The sequence below is a fragment of the Protopterus annectens genome, chromosome 6.part0 (assembly GCF_019279795.1).
Source record: "Protopterus annectens isolate FY-2018-M chromosome 6.part0, PAN1.0, whole genome shotgun sequence".
Lineage (NCBI taxonomy): Eukaryota > Metazoa > Chordata > Ceratodontiformes > Protopteridae > Protopterus > Protopterus annectens.
The window spans coordinates 987,962,804-987,982,712 of NC_056737.1; the positions used below are offsets into that span (position 1 = coordinate 987,962,804).

Genomic DNA, 19,909 nt, shown 5'->3' on the forward strand with positions numbered 1-19,909 from the left:
AGTCTATATACACCTTATTAAAATTCAGGAGAAAATATTAAAATTCTGGAGAAAAGTAAATCTCGAACATCACCGCTCTCTTTTATATTCTATTTTGCAGGAGAGCATTCCTATCTTTGAGAAAAGGGAATATTCTAGGAAATAGCAATCTCAGACTTGGTATAAGGAAGTCCATTTTTTTCGGCCATTCAGTCTCTGTGTTTCTGGACATTTCCCAACATTTCAAATGGTTACTATCTATGCTATTCCATTACAAGCCCACTGATGATAAGGTGTTTCTCCTAGTCATTTGCACCTAACTCAAATAGTTGTGCTCTTCCCTAGGGTTGCAAATCACAGAGACTTAGGAAACAATACTATCCTACTGTGCGATAGCTGTGTATAAAGGGTCTATATTCTATGAATGAACTCTTAAAATGTCAAGTACGACATGCTCAACAGCTTTTAAGTGAAAGTTCATCTAAGCAAAACCCCATAATGTCGAAATAAAGAGTTTCAAAAACTTATAGTTGGCAAGCCATCAGGAAGCCAACAGCTGACAGTGAAAATGTAGTGTACACCATTAAACCCCTTCCCCCTCCAAAAAAAAAAACAAAAAACAAACAAAATAAAGTGGGGGCTGTGCCCCCCACACTTACCTACTTAAATATACTAACTCCGAGATCCACCACAGTGGAGGACTGTCATAACATTACACAGGGTGAACGAAGAGACTGCACTACAGTGGAGGACTGTAAGAATGGCTAGACAAGGTGAACATTCTGACGTCAGCCCTTGGCTTCCTGACGGCTGGCCAACTATAACTTTTCGAAACTCCTTATTTCAATATTCTTAGGTTTCACTTAGATGAACGTTTGCTTAAAAGCTTTCGAGCATGTTGTACTCAACATTTTAAGCATTCGTTCATCTAATAGGGAACCTGTATAAACACCCCATCTTTTTCACAATATGATAATGCACAGGCCAGAACCTGAATAAGGACATATGCATCTGTAATAAAACATGCATTCCCAGAATAATGAGGATTAGACCATAGTAACTCAGACATTTAAGTCACAAAATAACACAAACACATATATGTTTTTTAAGCATCTTTATTGAATTATCACTTGTGGCATAGGCAAGCTTATAAAAGTAATTAAATCTTATTAACAAGTTTGGATTGACAAACACTATACATCACATATATTGTTCTTCTTCTTTCGGCTTTTTCCCGGTTAGGGGTCGCCACAGTGGATCATCTGTCCACTCATGATTGACAGTGGAGTTTTACAGTGTCGAGTTGCCAGCCCGGTGCCCAACCTTCCACAGAAGGCACACACACTCACACCTAGGGCCAATTTAGAGTGTTCAATCCACCTACTGCATGTCTTTGGGATGTGGGAGGAAACTGGAGCACCCGGAGAAAACCCACGTGACCACAGCGAGGACATGCAGACTCCGCAGAGAAGGCACCCCAGCCAAGAATCGAACCAGAGAACCTCTTGCTGTGAGGCGGCAACGCTAACCGCTGCACCACCGTGGCCACCCACATCACATATATTGTTATATATCCTGTATTCTAAGCAACATCATATATATTATTCAGTTCTTACCTTCTCTTAAACCTCATTCCTTCTCTATAACATTATTTTCCTTGTATTGTTCCCAAAATTTTCATTTTTTATTTATGTAATGTGCTCCTACCTTTTTCTAAATATCCCACTTCCAGTTCTTTTATCCCTGCTGTAATGTTCATTACTTCAAGTATAGTTGGATTAGACTTCGATTTCCATTTTCTAGCAATTAATTTTTTGGCAGCCACCAGAATTAAAGTTAACAAGGCCTTACTATGTCTTGACAATTCAGATCCTGTATGCCAGTTCGTAAAATCATTTCCTTAGTTACGCTCATTTGCTAGCCCAGTATTTCTGACAGAGTATTCTGCAGGGAATTTTTAAAGTCTGCCAACTCGTTATACTCCCAAAATGCATGTTCCTTGTTACCTCTTTATTCCCCATCACGTCCAACATGTGCTGTTTACCCAAGGAAAAATTCTTTGGAGTCTCCTTGCAGTATAAAAGTATCTATGCAAGCAATTCAAGACAAAAATCCTAAATCTTCTAGACTTTGTTGCATATTTGGGAGTCATACATATGCCCACCCATTTTTTTCTTTGTGAATTTCATATCTAATCTCTCTTCCCAATCTATTCTGGCCTCTTCTGATTGATTCACAATGCTATTGTGCAGTATTTTATATGCTCTACTAATTATCCCTTTTTTAACAGCACCTTGTATTCTAGAATTAATTAAAAGCACAACCAGATTCCACTATCCCTTTCTCTTTGCCGATACTGTGATATCAATCCCTGACATGGAAGGCAGTCACAAGTCTGCAGCCAAAATGTTTTCTTGGCTTCTTCCCATTCTATTACCTTTCCTTCACTAATTATTTGCTCCCAATACCTTGGTTCCTTTGCCAGATTCCTCCAGCAAATTCCAGCCCCTTTTGTCTATTCAACAAAAAACATATATTGATACTTATGGCCTCACACAAAACTCATACTGCACTATGCTTCCATGGGCCCTGCACCCCTCCAGTGTGGAACCTCTGCTCCATATCACCCATCTCTCTCTCTCTCTCTCTCTATATATATATATATATATATATATGTGTGTGTGTGTGTGTTTATATTTGTGTATGTGTGTGTATATATATATATATATATATATATATATATATATATATATATATATATATATATATATAAAAAAAACAAATGCAGCATAAAGATTAACACCAAGAAGCAAAAGCGGTGACCGTTATTGTCTACTACTTAAAATCTGCATTAGAAGAATTGTTGGCAACACACTATGTTTCTCATTTAGGAATTGTAAGAACTTTAAGCAGATTTTATGTATTAGCTCTTTGACCATATTTAAGCCGATATCCAACAAAAAAGGAACTTTTCCATGCCGTATTTGTTGTAAATATATTATAACCTCAAATGTTTTTGCACATCCAGTGAATGGCAAAATATACAAGCCGAGTTCTTATGTGGACTGCAGGACCAGAAATGTTATTTATGCTGCTTGCTGTGTTTTATGCAGTTCCTTATATGTTGGCAAGACTAATTGCCAGTTTAAGGAATGCATTTCAAAACATATAAGTGACATTAGGTTAAATGACTCTAAAAATCCTTTGATGAAACATATACTGGAGAGTAACAGTCACAGCTCTCGCTTCCTGGCCCTACAGGTCATTAATGAGAATACAAGGGGAGGAGATTTAGTGAATGTTACTGAGACAGCTGAGATTAACTGGATAGGTAATTTACAGGCTGATAAAATACTTGGGATTAACAGTAATCTACCTCTCAAACCAGCCCTGAAGGGGTGTAGACTACTGCGATGATTTTGATTTGCTGGTGAAGTTTTTAAATAGAGAATTGTTTGTGTGGAAGGTTTGACCTGATGAAGGATACTGAGTTATCCAAAAGCACTAATCTTTATGAATGTTTTATTGTATTAAAGTTTTAATTTTATGACAGCCATGGTGGTTGCACTGGTTGCTGCATTTGCTGGATACTTTTTACTAAGGTGCTTTCCTTTGATAGCCAGCTTCTTGCTGTTTTTATATATATATATATATATATATATATATATATATATATATATATATATATGTGTGTGTGTATATATAGGTGTACTGTACTTCATCGAAGAAACACTTCTTAAACAGTAGACCCACACTTACATGAAAGTGCACTTAACTGGAAGTGCACTTTCGCGAAGAATGGTTCAACGAACCATTAAGGAACACCAAAACAATGTTTTTGCAGGGGGGCAAGCACCCCTGCACCCCCATATGGGGGCTGTGCCCCCCACACTTTCCTTACTTAAATATACCAATTCTGAGATTGCACTACTAAATATTTAATTAGCTGTATGAGCTATGCCCTTTTGTAACATGTAAAATGTAACTTGCAATTACTGTGGAGCTTTTATCCCCGGGCCTCCACTGAAAATGGGCTCTTCTTGGCCCAGTGGACTTCCCTGGTCATCAAACTTAAATATATATATATATATATATATATATATATATATATATATGTGTGTGTGTGTGTGTGTGTGTGTGTGTATATATATATATATATATATATATATATATATATATATATATATATATAGATCCCCTTCTAACATTTGAAAGGCCAGAGACAAAAATCACGAAAACAAAATATCCTAACTCCATATTTTTGCATGGCCTAACATGTCCTTTTGTACAGTGTAGTGTGATCCTGGAGTTGGTATATATAGTTAGGGGGAGTGTGGGGGACTTATCCCCCCCCCCACCTACATGGGTTTTATTTACTCCAGTATGTGTTTTGTTGGAGTTTGCTCTGGGAAAAAATTGCTATTCAGGTATTTTGTTTTCACTATTTTTGTCTCATGAAATGAAATTTGATGATATGGCCTTTCGAATATTAGAAGTAGGCCCACACACACACACACACACACACACACATGCACACACACACGCACACACTCTCACACACACACACACACACACACACATATATATATATATATATATATATATATATATATATATATGTAGTGGATGGCGCAGTGGTGCAACGGTAGCATTGTCACCTTACAGCAAGAGGTTCCCCGGTTCAATTCTCAGCTGGAGTGCCTTCGGTGTGGAGTCTGTATGTCCTCCCTGCATTCCTGTGGGTTTCCTCTGGGTCCTCCGGTTTCCTCCCACATTACAAAGACATGTATCTGGAGCGTTTCTCCCTGGGTCTCTGCTGAAAATTAGCTTTGTTTCAAGTCGGACTTTCCCAGTTAACAAATGTTAAATAAATAAAATAAAATATGACATTAGAGGTCACAAACTTATAAAAATGGAAAAGTAAATTAAAAAACTCATACAGCCTCAGAGACAGTAGTAATGACATGGCCAGCTTCCAACTCCTGGCATAGGAAACTGTCAATGATCCAAGACATCTCATAAGTACATGTGATATTTCCAAGTCCGACAAAACATCATTTGACAAGTCACATTGCTCCGAATATATTCACATATATGCTGCTCCTAATATATTCACGCATATGCTGTTCCCAATATATTCATGCATGCACTGCTCCCAATATAATCAGGCATATGCCCTTTGCATATCACTGTATTCTGTCATATTCCCACAACTTTGGTCATTGCCAAGGGTCACAGAGTCTACCCCATCCCTCAGAGAAACAGGTTGTCTGTTTTCCAAATGATGCTTTCTCTCCTTAGTTTGTCCACATAGACAATAATTTTTTAGGTATATGTCAGGTAAGAATTTGAAATATTGGGATCTGCTAGAGCAATCCTCTGAAATATGGAGACTGAATCGCCAAAAGACTGGTCTTATATATATTAAGTCTGAGATGCCATTTAATGGAATATTCCCTTTTCTCCAAGGTATGGCAATCTCAGAGTTGGTATATATAAGTTTGAGGGGTGTGTGAGCTTGCCTCCCACATATGGGTTGCAGAGGGAACTTGCCCCCTGTAACAAAAAAAAAAAAAAAAAAAAAGAGAGAGAGAGAGATTCGCTCTAGTCCTGTGTTTTTTGGTCTTTTTTCAAGTTGTTGGCTCTCTGCATTTCAAGTGCCAACATTTCAATAAGGTGCCGTATGTTAACCTTCCACGACTTTTAAATATTACTATGTCAAAGAGTATGGCCAAAATAAAGAAGTATAGATAAATGACTTTAGAACAGATTAATGACACTGTACATTTTAAACTTCTGCATTTGCACACATGGTTTATTGTTTTATTTTTAAGCTGTGACACATGGAGAATACCAGAAGTATAGCTTGGGCTGGTACAATACATCTGCACCCCAACCCCCTCAGCTCTCCAGGTGTAGAGCAAAAAAATGAAAAAGCACTTCACTGTAGTAAGCCGTCTTATTGCCCAGTGATCAGGAAACCTCAATCCTCACCACTAACACCAGTGGAAATGTTCACTGCGAGAAAAATAGACACACACACATTTTCAGATGCAGTTCTCTGCACAAAGTACAGTGTCCCTTAAGAGCACTGAAGGAATGCACACTTCAGTCCTGGGGCTGGTCATTCTCTCCAGGCCCCAAATAACACTTCCCATTGACCACTAGAGAACTGAGTCCTTAGCTGGATGTTCTAAGGCAAGTCCTCCACCAGCCTCACTATGAAATCAGTGCTCTCATTGTCCCTGTTCAAAGTACATGCTACACACACTCTCTTTGAAATTTGATATTCACACATGGATACACACACCCCTGGGAAAAGCTGGCACAGCTTACCCGTTCTGCCACCTCCATCCAGACTATAAGGTAGATCTGCTGCCACCAGAACACCTGAAGCCGGCTACTTTAAGGTTCTTACCAGGGTACCCAATTACACTTATTAAAATTAATACTTGTACAAATGGTAGTGTTTACCCAAGCAGCGAGACTTTCAGGAACATGGAAGCACAGTGGCACTAAGTAAATGTAAGTAATCTCAAAAGTTAAATATTTTCTAAAAGACCAGCCACAATGAAAGGTTTAGATATATTTAATAATAAATAATAAAAGAAAAACATGAAAATACTGAATATCTGTTTACAATAAGCACCAGAGTTTCAAACACAGGAAATACAAAAAAAAAAAAAAAAAACAGATGAAAAGACTCAGACAGATACAGAAAAAACTACATTTAGCTAACCTCACTATATTTTTCTAACTTACTAAAGACTTGCTGTTCCCTAGTTACTTTCTAAAGCAAGGCAAGGTGAATATGGATTAGTGTCTTGTCATATCCAAATACAGAGTGCACGTCTCACATCTGAGTTGCCAACTGTCCAGAATTTTTCTGAACAGTCCAGAATGAAGGGACACTGTCACTGACATTGAAAAACACAATAATATGTTTGATTGTGCACAGTAATATTGCATGACAATCCCCTTGAGGGGAGGTTAAATGCTCACTTCTATTCTGCATGCATTTTGCTTTCATGTACATGTCCAGAATTTTTGACATGAAAGGTTGGAAACCCTATTCACTAGTATTCAAATACAATTTCAGTGCTGGCTGCAGAATTACATCACATCTTGTTACCTGGCTCTGTGGTTCCCACACTACTCTCTCACTAGAAACTGAGCCAGGATCTGGCAGTGATTTGTCACAGTACACACATAGAACTTTAGCTAAGGTTATTACAGCAGCTGCAAACTGTAAAGCAATTCCCACACTTCCACCCCTCCTGCAGAAACTAACAAGCCATTCTATGGCACCCCAGGGTAGCAATTAGTTCACCACTAAGGACAGTAGAGCAGGATCCCAGCCCAGACTTTTCACAGACATTGCATCTTTGGCTGCATTCAGACCTGTGAGATAAAATCTTAATGGCCTAAAACAAGTCGTTTAATTTCAGGCTATTTTTCTTAAGATTATCTGGGCTGAGCTTAAACCCTTCCCTTCCAATGTCCGCTGTTAAAATATTTATATTTCATCAGTTACAACAATACAGCCTGACATACATGTATATTTGTTTTCAGTCCAGCAGAACCCACTGTTGATACATTTTTAACACAAGCAACTTTACAAATACATTTTAACACAAGTACCTGTACAAATCATCTTGATATTCAAATGACATATAATTCTTTACAAAAACTACACATGCACTGCCCTACACCACCTGGCACAGCTGCCACTACCTCAAATTATCACAGAGGGAAACAAAAAAAGGACATTCTTTCTACTAGCAAACCAACCAGGTGGCCAGCTGCTTGACTCTTCCCCCTTCTATCCTGCCATTCAGACCCTGTTTCTGTGCCCTGCCCCCAACCCTCCTTTAACATATTTTACTAAAAAAATAAAACTAGTAATAATTCCTTCTTCTTAAACTGTATTTGCTACAAATGTAGCAAGCAGTTGCTGCAATTTGTATCCTGCCTGCAAAGAGTGCTATGGCACTCATATTTTAAATAAAATGAATTCTTCTGTTTAAGCTGTACAGAACTACTTGTTACAAATGTAGCAGGCAGTTTATACTTTGCCTGTATGTGTGGATTGCTACAGCACTCAAGTTTTAGTTAAAGAAAATACTTTTTTTTTTACTTTTAAACTGTAGCAGATGTAGTTGCTACAGTTTAGACCACACACAGAGTGCTACAACATTCAGGTTTCACTGCAAATGCAATACCAGCTTTTAAAAGCTAGTATTATATTAAAGAGTGATTGGGACTGGCTGATCGCACCTTCACAACACGTTATGCCTGGGGCACTTGCCCTTCTCACTATGCCATTGGAAATTACAGAACTTCTTAGAAATTCTAAATGTAAGCCATGTTTCTGCTGTAAGCATTACTTCCATCCAGTGTAGATGTTAGTTTGTGCCCTTGATCTAATGTTCTTATAATATGAACACACAATGATGATTTGTTGTTAGTGTCATGGCTTACACAAATATTTCCTTCACCAGACTTATTCTGTTCAGGATGTACTTTTGTTAAATTGAATCTCTTTTTGTAAGTAATTTTGTTTATTTATTGACATTTGATTACTGGGAAAGTCTGACTGGGTAGGTACCCATTTTCACTGGAGGCCTGCAGAGAAAAACTCCAAAGTATTCAAATAGAAAATTGCTGTGATAAACTGTGTCGAAGGCTTTAGACAACTCTAGAAATAAGTTTCCCATTATCTCTAGCTTTATTGACAGTATCTATAAAGGTTAGAAGTGCAGTGTCAGTACTATGTGGTGGATGGAAGCCATTTTGTGTTGTGAATAGTTCTTTCTGTAGGAAATAGTTTCGCAGTTGTTTTTGAATACATTTTTCAGGTGTTTTGGAGAGTGGCAATAGCATTGCTATAGGTCTACAGTTAGTGATAGCTGTTGAATTTCCTCCTTTGTGTAGAGGGATAATGTGTGATTGTTTTTCAAGAGAGTTAGGGAATGTGGGATTTCTGTACTGATCTACTAATAAGGATTGAGACAGGATATGCTATTGGTTGCTATTTTATGGTACTGACTTGGAAAGTCATTAGGTGAAGCAGAGCTGGTTTGAGTTTTTTTAAGAGTAGTTTTATATAGGATATGAAAACAGGTTTGAAGGTGAAAGTGAAAGTGGTGATGTGTGGCTGTTGGACAGGGTTGGGATTATATGCTGGGGAATCCTTGATTAGGGACGCTATACTATCTATCAAATAAGAGTTGAATTCTATTACAGGTTTGAGTTTTGATTGCTAAATTATTGAGAGACGGGTTAAAACTGGACTTTTGACTGAAATGTAAGATTTCTTTAATGGCTGACCAGAATGTTTTTAGGGTTGTGTTTATTATTGCTCTGACAGTTGTAGTATAGTCTTTAGTTTTCATTTATTTGCTTTTTAGTATGGTTGCAGAGCTTTCAGAAGTTTTCAAGATATTTTGCTATTTTATATTTTTGACATTCTTTCCATGCCTTTTTTCTATCCTGCATTAGCATTCAGCTCTGTTTAGAAAGCCAAATTGCATTATTTAGTCTCTTCTTTATAGGAGGTGCAGTGTTATATTTAGGAAAGTTGTACTGAATCCATTTGCAGTGTCATCTAAGGTCAGTCAGTCCTGAGAGATAGGTGAGCCCTGTTACAAAGGGATAAGTGATGGCCACCATTGCCCTCAGCTGATCGGAAGGGACTCAGGTTCAGATCCCCGAATCTGGAGTGGTAGAGACAGATGCCGAGAGGTGTCCAATGTGGTGATGCAAACAATCCCAGAGAAGCTGGTGGGGGCCTCTGGGAGAGTTCTCTTTTCTTTGTGAAGGGCAGTGTGCCGTGGAATGGGTTTGCCACGGGAAAGGGGCCCTCACCTTGGAAAGTGAAGTGGTTCCAGAAGTGTCAGGTGAGCTCTTACTGGCCCTTGAAAATCCAGGGGAGAGAGTATAAGTCTCACACCGGGCCATACCCATATCCACAGCAAGATTCCAAGGTGAACAGCCTTTGGCATGTTAGAACAGAAGTTGGCTAGCCAGATCCAAAACGTCAGGATAAGGATTGGTTCTAAGGGCTGGGTCAGTCAGGCTCAGGCACGAAATGAAGCTGAGCACTTGCTGCAACTGGACAAGGCATCACCTCCCTCACCACATCCCCCCTCGTGGGGGGCCAGGGGGACAGCAGTGGTAACTCTGGATACATGCTGGGCCCTTCCTGTGGATCACCCTGGCTGTGGCATGTGCATGTCCTGACTGGTGTCCTGCATTGTCCGGCAGCTATCAGCTGACTTAGAACTGGTATGGACCAGGGGAATCTGACAATTTAATTAAAACAAAGCATAGTGAAGGTGGAGACAGGTCGTAACATCATGTAATTCCTGTCCAGTGCTCTGAATATCAGAGTGAAGAAATTCAATGAAGCACGGGTAAATGGCGGGAGTAACTATGACTCTCTTAAGGTAGCCAAGTGCCTTGTCATCTAATTAGTGACATGCATGAATGGATGAATGAGATTCCCACTGTTCCTACCTACTATTTAGTGAAACCACAGTCAAGAGAATGGTCTTGGCAGAGTCAGTGGGGAAAGAAGACCTTGTGGAGCTTGACTCTAGTCTGGCACTCTAAAGAGACATGAGAGGTGTAGAATAAGTGGGAGGCTTCAGCTGCTGGCAAAATACCACTACTCTTATAATTTTTTCACTTACCCAGTGAGGGGTGAGCCCCACTTGGGCTCTTGCTTCTGGATCCAACTGCCCGGGTGCGACATGCTCTGGGGACAGTGTCAGGTGGGGAGTTTGACTGGGAGGGTATGCCTGCCAAAGAGTAATGCAGGTGTCCTAAGGTGAGCTCAGGGTGGACAGAAACCTCCCATGGAGCAGAAGGGCTCACTTGATCTTTATTTTCAGTATGAATAAAGAATGTGAAAGCACAGCCTCATGATCCTACTGGCTTTATGGAGTTTAAGCAAGATGTGTCAGAAAAGGTACCACAGGGATAACTGGCTTTTGGCAGCCAGTGTTAACTCACATGTTTCTGTCTCCCTCCTTTTTTATTTCTAGGTTAATTGCCCTGAATATATAAGAAAACAAACAACCGACCAACATTTCCTTGACCTAGTTGCAAAGTGGAAACTACACTCCAATGGTCAACATTACTCCTGCCTGAATTGCATCCCGTTATTTTAGTGTATGTAAATTAATGTGCACATTTGTTAATATCAGTTTAGCTGATCTGTTTTAGAAGCAGCCTGTACATCACTTGAACCATTCCTCGTAGAACCCCCCCCATCCTGTTCATTCTTTACTCCACTTTTTTTTACCTGACCCTGCAATTTCTTATACTGCTCTCTGTAGTATTGTACCACATTTCTGGCATCTGTTTGTCTCCTCCTTTCTAGTGGCCATTACAGGTGCTCCAAAGTCTGTATGTTGGCCAAAATTTAATACTAACTTTCTGCACAGTACCAGTTTTTTAGTCTCAACTACTTGCTTTCTTCTCTCTACAATATTGTGTTCCTGAATAACTTCTAGCAAAAGTCCCGGGTAGTACCTTTACTTACTGGCTGTCTGGTTCTGAGATTTTTTTCTCTTGTAGTCCTTATTGAACTGGTCCATCCCAATCTGTTTGCCCTTGCTATGCTCAGGCTCACTCCACTCCCCTACCCTACCCCAATTCCCACACACACCTACTTTCCTTGGCTTTGTACTTGCTTCTATTCAAACCACACACCCTCAGAGGTCCCAACTTGATCCTCCCCACCTATCTTAGGTCACTTCCTTTATTTCTTTAAGCCTTCTCCCTTGTCCCTGCCTCATTTTGTCCCAACTCACTCTACCCACTTCACCCCCCCTCTGAGTATAACCACTCCCCTCCTATCTACTACCACTTCTACTCCTACCTTTATCTTTTCTATTGCCATTTTCTCACCTTTATTACTTTCTTGTTTCACCTCTTCACTTATCACACATCTCTTCCTGCCCATACCCCAACCTTATAATCATGTATCTACTTCTCCTAAGCACCATATGCTTCCTATCACTGTCCTCTAACTGTCATCTACTTATCACAAACACTCCTGTACACACACACTGATGTACAGACCCAAGTTAATTTCACTACTGCACCCTCTCTCTTTAGTTGGCATGACATTACCCTGTTCATATTTAAATTACTGCAGTTCCCCTCTCCCTCTACGAAGATCAAACCTAAATATCACTTTATCTTCCTCAGTTCAACCCTGCTTAAACCATCCTTGGTAAACTTACCCCACTTTAATGATATTCATCCCAGTTCTTGCCCAGTCCCAAGCTCTTTAACCCATACCCTTACCAAACCTACTCACACTTCCTGCCCTACTCATAAACTTACTCCCCTCTCCTCCCCTATTGCCCTATTCAAAGTTTTCCTCCCACTGCCTCCAAACACCTGTCTATTCTGCCACTCAGTGTACAAAGTATAACAAATAAAATCACATCTCTCCACTCCTGGATCTCTCTCTCTCCACTCCCCTGATATCCTCACCCTCTCAGAAACCTGGCTTCAGCCCCACATACCTGGTACCATAATACTTCCCCCGGCTACAGTATCATCCATCTGGACAGGCTTAACAAAAAGGGGAAGGTATAGCTATTTTATACTCTGATCAACTTTACCTCTATCCTTTTTCCACCACTCCTTCTAGTTTCCACCCAGTTGAAATCCTCATCTTAAACTGCAAACTAAACAACCGTAAACAACTGGCCATTGCAACTTTCTACATTCCACCTAGTGGCAATATCCCCACTCTTGAACATTTTCTGTCCTGGATCTCAGAAACTATACCTTATGAAACCATTATCCTGGATGACATCAACATAGAATGGAATGTAATAACCTTCTACTCTCCTAACTCTATCATTAATCTCTATGGAGTGAAGTGAGCCTAACTAATTTCTTCCCCCACTCTTCTGAGTAAACATACTAGTACTGGCACCACACTTGACTGGATCTTCACCTCTGCCCCATACCTCTACCACAGTGTCACCACTCTGCCTGACACTCTTAGTGACCACTTTCCCACATTCTTTCAAAGACACTCCCCCCCAACTGAACAGAGCCCACCAATACAAGATCTGTTGTAACCTCACTAAGTTTAACCCTGACACTTTTAATAATCTCCTCTCCTCCATAAACTGGTCCTTTCTCCATGAACTCAAACTTGATGATGTTGTCAACAGTTTTAGCAACATCTTTCTCAACACTCTGAACTCCCTGGACCCCACCAGAAAAATTAGAATTAAATCCAACTTTGCTCCATGGTTAACACAACCCATTTGAACTCTTATGTTCAAAAGAGACACTGCCTGATAAACTGAAAGAAAACTAAATCTCCCACTCACCTCCAAACGTGCAGAGAACTTCTTAATCTTACCAAGAAGCAGGTTGACCTACATAAAAAAACATTTCTATCAAAAGCCACTAAATAATCCCCACTCCAACCCTAACATTTTTCGCATACCATCAACAAGCTCTTACATCTTGTCAATCCTTCTACTCTTAACCCCGGTCCCAATATCTCTGACTTGGATACAGCTACCTTTCTAAATTCCTTTTTCATTGAGTTTATTCAAAGTTTGACAAAAAAAAGGACAATTCTTCCCACCCCACTGATCCCGTCCTTCTTCCAACTCTCCTCTGTTCCTTCTTAAGCCATCCACTACTGTTTATATTAGATCACTTCTCAGCAAACTTAAATCATGCTTGCCTTCCACTGATAACCTACCTCCACTTTTCCTCAAACTTGCTTCTAAATCCATTGTCTATCCCGTCTCTATTTTAATCAATAGATCTATCCAAGAATGCACAGTTCCTGAAATCTGGAAGAAATTCTATGTGTTACCCCTGCACAAAGATGGTAATTCTTTGGCCTTCACTAATTTCAGACCTATTGCAGTACTATCACACCTATCAGGAATACTGGAAAAATGCATTCATAAACAGCTCCTTGATCATCTTATACAGGAAAACCTCTTAACCTCTACATATCCTGGTTTCCACCCCCATCACAATGCTTCTGCTGCACTCATTTCTTTTACACTGACCATTGCAAAATCTTGTGACAACAACAAGCTAGTGTCTTGTCTTTTTTTACTTCTCTAAAGATTTTGGTACTGTCTCCCACAAACTTCTTCTGTCTAAACTTACTAGACTTAATCTCTTCAGCTCCACTCTTCAATGGTTCTCCAGTTACCTTTCCAACAGATTCTAATCCATCAGATGACTCTCTGCCTCCTCCTCCTTCCTCCCTGCTTAGAGTGGAGTTAGTCAGGGATTCCATTCTTGGACCCTACTTTTTAATATTTTCACCAATATCCTCTACACATCCTGCTCCCATTCTTCCTTCTTGTTATCTCTGTCGAACTACATACAAAACTGCTTGGTGTAACAATTGATGACCAACTTAAATTCAACATCCATATTCAACACACTATCAAAAAAAAAAAGCCAGCAAAAACTAGGGATACTATACAGGCACAAAAAATTTCTCACAAATGAAGATAAATGTTCCCTTGCTCAAGCCTTCCTACTGCCCACCCTATTGTACGCCACTCACATCCTCACTAAATTACAATTCAATCTGACTCTTAAACTTGAAAGCACATATAATAAAATAGATTTGTTGCCAATCTCCCCTACCGCTCCCACCACTGCACAGCTCTGAAAACCTGCAATGGCTTGAATTTCAGCAACAACTCCTTCTTCCTCTACTTCACATCTGTCACTCCATCCTAAACAGACCCTCCTCCTGTCCTGCTCTCTCAACCCTCTTTTCTCCCTACTCCCAGAATGTAGTCTCTGAAACTCTAATATTCACCTCTTAGAAATTCACAAGCCTAATAAAAACATAGGCAAACCTCTCTACAATCACTCCACAGCTGAAGCTTGGAATAAACTACCTCTAGCCTTAAGAACTGCCCCTCACTCCAACAGCTTCAAATAATCTCTCAAAGAAACCCTACTATAATATTGGCTCTGCCCTGCTGTGTACCCACTTAATCTTCCTTCTCTGTTTTCCCTCCGTATATTCATCCTGAGGTCACTCATACCTATGAGTTACTACTGCAGGCATATGGGGATTTGTTTTCTGGTCTCTGACAACCTTAATTGTAATCAGTGTGAATTTCTTCTATGCTACTTGTTTGTAACTGTTTACTTTTTTGCAGTTATAACCTTTATTACAATTTATCATGTATGTAACTGTTTACTTTTTTTGTTATGATAAACTTTATTACAATTTATCACATATTTTGTATATGTTTGGAGCCTTTTTCCTCAGGCTTCTGCTGAAAAGGGGCTTTTGCCCAGTCGGACTAACCTGGTTAACAAATGGCAAATAAATGAATAAATAAATAAATAAATAAATGAATGAATGAATGAATGAATAAATAAATAAATAAATGAATAAATAAATAAATAAGGAGAGGATCTTTAGTATATTCCATGTAATAGATGTGGTATTGATGAATATTCTGGGTTAAACTTTAACAGGTTGCATGTTGATTTTTAAGCATGCTGTTTAATTAGATGTGTGAGATGTCTGGTTGTACAGATGGGAATATAGTCATTGAGAGAGTCTGACTTTGTACCTGTGGTGATAAGTTTGCTAGGGTCTGATACTAGGATCCAGTCTGTTAAAGAACTGGATGGCTTGCTGTGATGTGTTGGGCTGTTAACTAGCTGTATAAGTTTGTTACATATAGGGGAATTAGAGGTTATGTCCAACTAATTGATATTGACATCACCAAGTAGTCTTTTTTCTTGTGGAACTGCTATGAATATCCAATGTAGGATATCTTCCATGGTAGCTTTATTTTTGATTAACCTGATGCAGGATTTTATACAAGTTGAGTTTAAGATCTCTGATATCTTTATTTCTGTAGATACTGTCAGCTCTTATTACAGCTCCAAGTACATTGGTGACATTTGCCATCCATTACATTTTCAACTCATATGATCATATCTATTTTAAAATAGGCTGTCCGACAAGTCCACACAGACGAGCCAAGTGTAGAACAAAATAAGAAGCTTAATAAAGTGGGTGAGGTACCTTCACCATGGAGGACTTCATCAGAGCACATCAGATAATTTTAATACATTGCAATGTATTGCCACTTTTCCTCTTTTCACTGGACGGTTCTAATGAGGGCAGTCACATCCTGCGATAAAAGATACAAATGGCAGATGTCATCAAATAGGTTCATAGGTAAATACTAGGTTAGCTGTCCTTCTGCAACATCTTAAGCATTGTCAGTTTCACTTTTTGTGCTCTACGTAACATATTCTGTTTTGTTATAGATGGGCCTCCCCATCCTATGGTTGATGATTACAAATTTCCACTAATGAGAATATATGGGATCATACCATAGATAATCTGAGGGAACCCACACACTGGATAAAGCATATAGGAGTTGTATCTGTCCATTATTAGTGCATGGGAGCAGTCCTGGGGTACATTTCCTGTTTCCCATCCATAGATCTAAGTTGTACTTGAATATGGACAGAGATGAACTTTGTTTTATGTGGATGGGGAGTCTGTTCCACAGCAGGGGTATCCTCTGCAAAATATGCTTACCCCTCCAAACCATTCTGTTGATGTTGCAAAAGGGGTTTAGATTCCTAGACCGAGTATTTCTGATGGCATTTAACTTGCTGATGTGCAGTAAATCCATCAGTAATGGATCAAAGGATGTCTTGTATGCCAGACGCAGGTCATCTCTTAGCAGTTTGTAGGATACCGAGTATAGTGAAATGTATTTGAATAGGTGCGTGTAGGACATGTTGTTTAGCCTTGCATCCTTTTTAGTAAAGTAGCTCTGTGGGTGTTCCAGTTGTTGCATTGTATCTGGACAAATGTATGCCAAAAGGTGCATTATACTCATTGACTGGCCTAATGAAGGCTGAGTAAAAGGGGACAGTGACATCCCTAGATCTAGACACAATCCCTTTGATTATAAGCCATCCAATACAGAAGGACTTTACTACAATAATAGATACATGTTGGTCAAAACTTATATCACTGTCCACACAAGTTCACAAATCCAAAACAAATGGGTCAACTTTTAGGGGTGTACTGTCAATGTGGTAGCTCCCTGGGGTAGATGACTTCCCAAAGGATACAGAAAGCATTTTTTTGGTCTAATTTCAGACCATGATTTTGTCACCAGTTATGTATTTGGGGCAAGTCTTTCTACAGGATGGTTATAAGTCATTTGGGGATTCAATGACTGCTTTTACTTCAGAAAAGTAGATGCCAAACATTTTATGAAAAAAATATTTTGTACATTTCTTCTAAATTCTGCAGAAAAATGTAATAATATATATAGAATGTTTTAATATGATATAAAACAATAATGACAAAATCTTCTATAACATTGTCTTTTTGTTAATAAAAGGGAAAGTAAGTATTTTGCATTGGTTGAAGGTATGGTTTGCCCTGCAAAATCACATAATGTCAATGAGAATTGCATCACTATGGACATCTGAAAAGGTGGCACCCCAAGGAGTGTGTTATGTACAGGCGATGTTGCTATAGTATCTTGTAAATACTCAAGTTTAGAGAAGGCTGGGCAGTGTGCCAAAGCATAGCCCCATATGGCTTAAGGAGTTTATTTTCCATGAATGCTGAAACAACACCTGTGAAATGTTGAGCCTGTAAAAGTGACAGATCATGAAACAGAACTGATGAAATTATTTTTCCTGATGGCCTGTCATGGCTCCAGTTTCAAATGCGCTAAAACCCAAGTAAAATTCTCTCTCTATTTATTTTTACTTACAAGTTTTACTTTCTGTGTTTGAGTAATCTTTAACTCATTCTTATTTGTAATGCTATAGCAAATAATGTTTCTTAACAGGAAATGTAACAAACCACTTCTTTAAACCAGGGTGAGAGCCTGTAGAGGCTTTTGCATGCATCATATATAACGGAGGAGCTCACATAACCTGTCAGTGTGTACAAGTAACCCACAGGCATATATGTGCTTAAAGGGTGCACCTGGGTGCAACGTGCAAGTACTTTTCAGACTTTTGATGTTTAAGTAAATCATGCATTTTTGCAGCTGTTGCTACTGCTTCTGTGGAACTTTTTGTGGAATAAGTTGTACTCCAAGAAAGTGTTTGATGTCTGAGGATTTTTCATAAGTCATTAAGACTCCTGACCAGAACATTTATAATTCTTTGCAGTTTAACAGGACATGAATATGAACTCAAAATTAATTTATTGATGTGACGGGCTTATGAATATAGCTTGAATAATATTATGAAAATAAAAGCAGCATATAAGCAAAAATAACAATGGGGTAGAGGTGGATTGTGTGGTAAAATAACACAACCGATTTTGGCATGAGTTGTTTTGTTCTTTTGAGGTTTTACTGCTTTTGATAAATTAAAATCGTGGCATTCCTTTGTGGCAATATATCTAATCAGAATAATAATAAAACATCCACAGACTCCTTTCTGTTAATAATTTAGGATGCTTTTCCTTTATTGCTTTTCGGTTCTTTGTTATTATTATTAGCATCTAATTTTCTGGCAGGCAGTCTGTATATATTTTAAATGAGTCTTTCAAGTAAGTAAAGGCACTAGATAATACAAATTGACATAAAACAAGTAATTACACAACTGTTTTGAAAGTTAAAACAATACAAATGCTTCTGTTTAGTTTGCAGAGCATAAAATATGATACAAAGCAGTTTTGCAATTGAACTAAGATGAAAAGATAATGCAGCATTAATATTGTCATTTTAGATTATCTTTAGTCAAGCATGGCTGCAGATACTGAATGTCAGTACCAGATTACTTTTAAGAAATATTTTTGGGAGGACCACATGTCCAAGGTGCCTCATATGCTGGTTTCCTTGTTCATACAAGCCTATCTTGCCTGTGATGACATCCCAGGGTTTCTTGTCATTCTGACACTGAGAACTAATTTTTCCTCCTTAAACCCTTCTCTACCATGTGTGTAATAATTTCATGGCTGGGCAGATGCATCACAATGCTCTTACTTATTTAATAAATCTGTATGAGCTGTGATCTTTCATGACTGTCTAGCTGAAGCCATCAAGGTGTCCGACATGGCAGAGACCACCCTTCCCATCAAGTAAGCTGAGATCTCACATGACTGTCTAGCTGAAGCCATCATGGTGACAGTGACTTGATGGAGTCCACCCCTTCAGGACCGTTATGGAAAGAAAGGCATTCAGGCTTTTGTATCCATTCCCTCTTCTTGTTGGATCTACTGATGATCTAATCTTGTTCTCAAACCCAGATCTCTAGTGGCAAGGTGGACTAGCCTATGTCAGCAGCACAAACTGACTGTAGTGTCTAATTACAAATGCTGTTCTGTTCTCGACATCTGTAACCTCATATCTCCAGCTAGTATGCCTCAGATAATAAGCTAACATTATCTCAGAACATTAATGTGACTGCACTGCAGTGAGCCTTTAGGCTGACCCCCCCCCCAAAATGGCAGAGCTGACATCGGTAGCTGACTCCCATCTTCCTACTGGAGCTCCTTCAGTGCTCCTGCCAGTAATCGAACATGGGCCATCTGAGGCACAGTAAGGGCTTAGTGCTGAGATATTCCAGAAACAAGACCATTCTGAGGATGTTTTGGGGTGACTGTTTTGTCTCTCATATTCTCTTCCTCATTGTTTGTCCCCTTTCATCCCAACATATTCCTTTTGTACAGTGTGTGTGTGTGTGTGTGTGTGTGTGTGTGTGTGTGTGTGTGTGTGTTCCATTATCAAACATCACAGAGAGAAACATTGCCTCAGATGAAAACACGTGTTTCATCAGTGGTATCACCTGGTGTGCTGTTGTTTATTTATAATGGAGTAAATTAAAAGTCATGGGGACAAATTTTTATAAATGTAGTTTATTGCATGCGTCTCCCATCTCTTACATT

The 19,909-nt window shown here is 39.1% G+C and overlaps 1 protein-coding gene across 1 annotated transcript in view; it reads left to right on the plus strand.

Moving 5' to 3' along the window:
- LTBP2 (latent transforming growth factor beta binding protein 2) overlaps positions 1-19,909 on the plus strand; it is a 3,457,946-nt gene that overhangs the window by 1,073,960 nt on the left and 2,364,077 nt on the right. The window lies entirely within an intron of this gene.